Source organism: Tenrec ecaudatus, chromosome X, assembly GCF_050624435.1.
Source record: "Tenrec ecaudatus isolate mTenEca1 chromosome X, mTenEca1.hap1, whole genome shotgun sequence".
NCBI classification, from domain to species: domain Eukaryota; kingdom Metazoa; phylum Chordata; class Mammalia; order Afrosoricida; family Tenrecidae; genus Tenrec; species Tenrec ecaudatus.
In genome coordinates, this window is record NC_134548.1 from 25,909,447 (window position 1) to 25,916,629 (window position 7,183).

The following is a 7,183-nucleotide window of genomic DNA, read 5'->3' on the forward strand; positions in this document are numbered from 1 at the left end:
TAAGGTGTCACCCATCGTGCTGGCCTGGAGGACTCACAATTAGGATGTGGACACCAACTATTGTGAACTGAGAGGTTGGGCTCCTCTCAAAAATCAGCCTCGTCGGGACAGGACAGCACAGTATCCAAAGCCAAAGGACGTCAGCACTGGCCCCAAAAAGAACCTGAAAGATTCCATTGATTATCAAGCTTATGGTCATCCGTGACATCTCTGACTGCACGTGCCAGTGTTCAGAACTATGCCAACCCCTCTTGAGGACGATAATGTAACACGGTGTGAAATGCCCACGCGAGCCTTGCTTCTTTCTCGAGATACCACTCTTTTGCATTGGAGACCACGCTCAACACCTCCGATCAAGGTGGGTCCACATTGCCCAGAATACGGACACCAGAGGAGGGAGTCTGATTAGGAAAATCAAAACTAATGCCATAGCATGGGGAAACTTTTGGCCTTCAGTGACCCAGACTCCCACGGGAAACCCCAACGGAGCTAGCCTTGCTCCATGGCCAATTTGGGTTCAAGGCCCGAAAAAAGGAAGGCACACCACTGGTGTTAGCCAACATGGGATGTTCTTAACATGGCCCATCTCTGACATGAGAGCTGAGAAGGACTCCCAAAAAGAGGCAGGGGAAACTTTGGAACCCCGTTGCTTCTATGTTGGCAATGCCAAAGGCATTCAGGAAGCACCTGATAAACACACCGCCTAGGGAGGTAGCCATCTCAGCTTCTGGCAGAGGCTAAGACATTCTCAGGCTGACAAAATCCTTGGCCTGAAAGGTTACACATGTAAGGTGTCACCCATCGTGCTGGCCTGGAGGGCTCACAATTAGGATGTGGACACCAACTATTGTGAACTGAGAAGTTGGGCTCCTCTCAAAAATCACCCTCGCCAGGACAGGCCAGCACAGTATTCAAAGCAAAAGGACATCAGCACTGGCCCAATATGGACCTGAAAGATTCCATTGAATATCAAGCTTATGGTAATCCGTGCCAACTCTGACTGCACGTGCCAGTGTTCAGAACTATGCCAACCCCTCTTGAGGACGATAATGTAACACGGCGTGAAATGCCCACGCGAGCCTTGCTTCTTTCTCGACATACCACTCTCTTGCATTGGAGACCACGCTCAACATATCTGATAAAGGTGGGTCAACATTGCCCAGAACACGGACCTCTTGAGGAGGGAGTCTGAATAGGAAAATCAAAACTAATGCCATAGCATGGGGAAACTCTTGGCCTTCAGTGACCCAGACTCCCACGGGGAACCCCAACGGAGCTAGCTTTGCTCCATGGCCAATTTGGGTTCAAGGCCCCAAAAAGGAAGGCACACCACTGGTGTTAGCCAACATGGGATGTTCTGAACATGGCCCAGCTCTGAAATGAGAGCTGAGATGGACTCCCAAAAATAGGCAGGGGAAACTTTGGAACCCCGTCGCTTTTATGTTGGCAATGCCAAAGGCATTCAGGAAGCACCTGAAAAACACACCGCCTAGGGAGGTAGCCATCTCAGCTTCTGGCAGAGGCTAAGATATTCTGAGGCTGACAAAATCCTTGGCCTCACAGGTTACACACGTAAGGTGTCACCCATCGTGCTGGCCTGGAGGACTCGCAATTAGGATGTGGACACCAACTATTGTGAACTGAGAGGTTGGGCTCCTCTCAAAAATCACCCTCGTCGGGACAGGCCAGCACAGTATCCAAAGCCAAAGGACGTCAGCACTGGCCCCAATATGGACCTGAAAGATTCCATTGATTATCAAGCTTATGGTCATCCGTGACATCTCTGACTACACGTGCCAGTGTTCAGAACTATGCCAACCCCTCTTGACGATGATAATGTAACACGGTGTGAAATGCCCACGCGAGCCTTGCTTTTTTTCTCGAGATACCACTCTCTTGCATTGGAGACCACGGTCAACACCTCTGATCAAGGTGGGTCCACTTTGACCAGAATACGGACCTCTTGAGGAGGGAGTCTGAATAGGAAAATCAAAACTAATGCCATAGCATGGGGAAACTTTTGGCCTTCAGTGACCCAGACTCCCACGGGAAACCCCAATGGAGCTAGCCATGCTCCATGGCCAATTTGGCTTCAAGGCCCGAAAAAAGGAAGGCACACCACTGGTGTTAGCCAACATGGGATGTTCTGAACATGGTCCAATTCTGACATGAGAGCTGAGAAGGACTCCCAAAAAGAGGCAGGGGAAACTTTGGAACCCAGTTGGGTCTATGTTGGCAATGCCACAGGCATTCAGGAAGCACCTGATAAACACACCGCCTAGGGAGGTAGCCATCTCAGCTTCTGGCAGAGGCTAAGACATTCTCAGGCTGACAAAATCCTTGGCCTCACAGGTTACACACGTAAGGTGTCACCCATCGTGCTGGCCTGGAGGGCTCACAATTAGGATGTGGACACCAACTATTGTGAACTGAGAAGTTGGTCTCCTCTCAAAAATCACCCTCGCCAGGACAGGCCAGCACAGTATCCAAAGCCAAAGGACGTCAGCACTGGCCCCAATATGGACCTGAAAGATTCCATTGATTATCAAGCTTATGGTAATCCGTGCCATCTCTGACTGCACGTGCCAGTGTTCAGAACTATGCCAACCCCTCTTGAGGACGATAATGTAACACTGCGTGAAATGCCCACGCAAGCCTTGCTTCTTTCTCGACATACCACTCTCTTGCATTGGAGACCACGCTCAACACCTCTGATCAAGGTGGGTCCACTTTGACCAGAATACGGACCTCTTGAGGAAGGAGTCTGAATAGGAAAATCATAACTAATGCCATAGCATGGGGAAACTTTTGGCCTTCAGTGACCCAGACTCCCACGGGAAACCGCAACGGAGCTAGCCTTGCTCCATGGCCAATTAGTTTCAAGGCCCGAAAAAAGGAAGGCACACCACTGGTGTTAGCCAACATGGGATGATCTGAACATGGCCCAGCTCTGAAATGAGAGCTGAGATGGACTCCCAAAAAGAGGCAGGGGAAACTTTGCAACCCAGTCGCTTTTATGTTGGCAATGCCAAAGGCATTCAGGAAACACCTGATAAACACACCGCCTAGAGAGGTAGCCATCTCAGCTTCTGGCAGAGGCTAAGATATTCTCAGGCTGACAAAATCCTTGGCCTGAAAGGTTACACACGTAAGGTGTCACCCATCGTGCTGGCCTGGAGGGCTCACAATTAGGATGTGGACACCAACTATTGTGAACTGAGAAGTTGGGCTCCTCTCAAAAATCACCCTCGCCGGGACAGACCAGCACAGTATCCAAAGCCAAAGGACGTCAGCACTGGCCCCAATATGGACCTGAAAGATTCCATTGATTATCAAGCTTATGGTCATCCGTGCCATCTCTGACTGCACGTGCCAGTGTTCAGAACTATGCCAACCCCTCTTGAGGACGATAATGTAACACAGCGTGAAATGCCCACGCGAGCCTTGCTTCTTTCTCGACATACCCCTCTCTTGCATTGAAGACCACGCTCAACATCTCTGATCAAGGTGGGTCAACATTGTCCAGAACACGGACCTCTTGAGGAGGGAGTCTGAATAGGAAAATCAAAACTAATGCCATAGCATGGGGAAACTTTTGGACTTCAGTGACCCAGACTCCCACGGGAAACCCCAACGGAGCTAGCCTTGCTCCATGGCCAATTTGGGTTCAAGGCCCGAAAAAGGAAGGCACACCACTGGTGTTAGCCAACATGGCATGTTCTGAACATGGCCCAGCTCTGACATGAGAGCTGAGATGGACTCCCAAAAAGAGGCAGGGGAAACTTTGGAACCCCGTCGCTTCAATGTTCGCAATGCCAAAGGCATTAAGGAAGCACCTGATAAACACACCGCATAGGGAGGTAGCCATCTCAGCTTCTGGCAGAGGCTAAGACATTCTCAGGCTGACAAAATCCTTGGCCTGAAAGGTTACACACGTAAGGGGTCACCCATCGTGCTGGCCTGGAGGGCTCACAATTAGGATGTGGACATCAACTATTGTGAACTGAGAGGTTGGGCTCCTCTCAAAAATCACCCACGTCGGGACAGGACAGGACAGTATGCAAAGCCAAAGGACGTCAGCACTGGCCCCAATATGGACCTGAAAGATTCCATTGATTATCAAGCTTATGCTCATCGTGCCATCTCTGACTGCACGTGCCAGTGTTCAGAACTATGCCAACCCCTCTTGAGGACGATAATGTAACACGGTGTGAAATGCTCACGCGAGCCTTGCTTTTTTCTTGAGATACCACTCTCTTGCATTGGAGACCACGCTCAACACCTCTGATCAAGGTGGGTCCACTTTGACCAGAATACGGACCTCTTGAGGAGGGAGTCTGAATAGGAAAATCAAAACTAATGCCATAGCATGGGGAAACTTTTGGCCTTCAGTGACCCAGACGCCCACGGGAAACCCCAACGGAGCTAGCCTTGCTCCATGGCCAATTAGTTTCAAGGCTCGAAAAAAAGGAAGGCACACCACTGCTGTTAGCCAACATGGGATGGTCTGAACATGGCCCATCTCTGACATGATTGCTGAGAAGGACTCCCAAAAAGAGGCAGGGGAAACATTGGAACCCCCTCGCTTCTATGTTGGCAATGCCAAAGGCATTCAGGAAGCACCTGATAAACACACCGCCTAGGGAGATAGCCATCTCAGCTTCTGGCAGAGGCTAAGACATTCTCAGGCTGACAAAATCCTTGGCATTAAAGGTTACACACGTAAGGTGTCACCCATCGTGCTGGCCTGGAGGGCTCACAATTAGGAATGTGGACACCAACTATTGTGAAATGAGAGGTTGGGCTCCTCTCAAAAATCACCCTCGTCGGGACAGGCCAGCACAGTATCCAAAGCCAAAGGACGTCAGCACTGGCCCCAATATGGACCTGAAAGATTCCATTGATTATCAAGCTTATGGTCATCCGTGACATCTCTGACTACACGTGCCAGTGTTCAGAACTATGCCAACCCCTCTTGACGATGATAATGTAACACGGTGTGAAATGCCCACGCGAGCCTTGCTTTTTTTCTCGAGATACCACCCTCTTGCATTGGAGACCACGGTCAACACCTCTGATCAAGGTGGGTCCACTTTGACCAGAATACGGACCTCTTGAGGAGGGAGTCTGAATAGGAAAATCAAAACTAATGCCATAGCATGGGGAAACTTTTGGCCTTCAGTGACCCAGACTCCCACGGGAAACCCCAATGGAGCTAGCCATGCTCCATGGCCAATTTGGCTTCAAGGCCCGAAAAAAGGAAGGCACACCACTGGTGTTAGCCAACATGGGATGTTCTGAACATGGTCCAATTCTGACATGAGAGCTGAGAAGGACTCCTAAAAAGAGGCAGGGGAAACTTTGGAACCCAGTTGGGTCTATGTTGGCAATGCCACAGGCATTCAGGAAGCACCTGATAAACACACCGCCTAGGGAGGTAGCCATCTCAGCTTCTGGCAGAGGCTAAGACATTCTCAGGCTGACAAAATCCTTGGCCTCACAGGTTACACACGTAAGGTGTCACCCATCGTGCTGGCCTGGAGGGCTTACAATTAGGATGTGGACACCAACTATTGTGAACTGAGAAGTTGGTCTCCTCTCAAAAATCACCCTCGCCAGGACAGGCCAGCACAGTATCCAAAGCCAAAGGACGTCAGCACTGGCCCCAATATGGACCTGAAAGATTCCATTGATTATCAAGCTTATGGTAATCCGTGCCATCTCTGACTGCACGTGCCAGTGTTCAGAACTATGCCAACCCCTCTTGAGGACGATAATGTAACACGGCGTGAAATGCCCACGCGAGCCTTGCTTCTTTCTCGACATACCACTCTCTTGCATTGGAGACCACGCTCAACACCTCTGATCAAGGTGGGTCAACTTTGACCAGAATACGGACCTCTTGAGGAAGGAGTCTGAATAGGAAAATCATAACTAATGCCATAGCATGGGGAAACTTTTGGCCTTCAGTGACCCAGACTCCCACGGGAAACCCCAACGGAGCTAGCCTTGCTCCATGGCCAATTAGTTTCAAGGCCCGAAAAAAGGAAGGCACACCACAGGTCTTAGCCAACATGGGATGATCTGAACATGGCCCAGCTCTGAAATGAGAGCTGAGATGGACTCCCAAAAAGAGGCAGGGGAAACTTTGCAACGCAGTCGCTTTTATGTTGGCAATGCCAAAGACATTCAGGAAACACCTGATAAACACACCGCCTAGGGAGGTAGCCATCTCAGCTTCTGGCAGAGGCTAAGATATTCTCAGGCTGACAAAATCCTTGGCCTGAAAGGTTACACACGTAAGGTGTCACCCATCGTGCTGGCCTGGAGGGCTCACAATTAGGATGTGGACACCAACTATTGTGAACTGAGAAGTTGGGCTCCTCTCAAAAATCACCCTCGCCGGGACAGGCCAGCACAGTATCCAAAGCCAAAGGACGTCAGCACTGGCCCCAATATGGACCTGAAAGATTCCATTGATTATCAAGCTTATGGTCATCCGTGCCCTCTCTGACTGCACGTGCCAGTGTTCAGAACTATGCCAACCCCTCTTGAGGACGATAATGTAACACGGCGTGAAATGCCCACGCGAGCCTTGCTTCTTTCTCGACATACCCCACTCTTGCATTGAAGACCACGCTCAACATCTCTGATCAAGGTGGGTCAACATTGTCCAGAACACGGACCTCTTGAGGAGGGAGTCTGAATAGGAAAATCAAAACTAATGCCATAGCATGGGGAAACTTTTGGACTTCAGTGACCCAGACTCCCACGGGAAACCCCAATGGAGCTAGCCTTGCTCCATGGCCAATTTGGGTTCAAGGCCCGAAAAAGGAAGGCACACCACTGGTGTTAGCCAACATGGCATGTTCTGAACATGGCCCAGCTCTGACATGAGAGCTGAGATGGACTCCCAAAAAGAGGCAGGGGAAACTTTGGAACCCCGTCGCTTCAATGTTCGCAATGCCAAAGGCATTAAGGAAGCACCTGATAAACACACCGCATAGGGAGGTAGCCATCTCAGCTTCTGGCAGAGGCTAAGACATTCTCAGGCTGACAAAATCCTTGGCCTGAAAGGTTACACACGTAAGGGGTCACCCATCGTGCTGGCCTGGAGGGCTCACAATTAGGATGTGGACATCAACTATTGTGAACTGAGAGGTTGGGCTCCTCTCAAAAATCA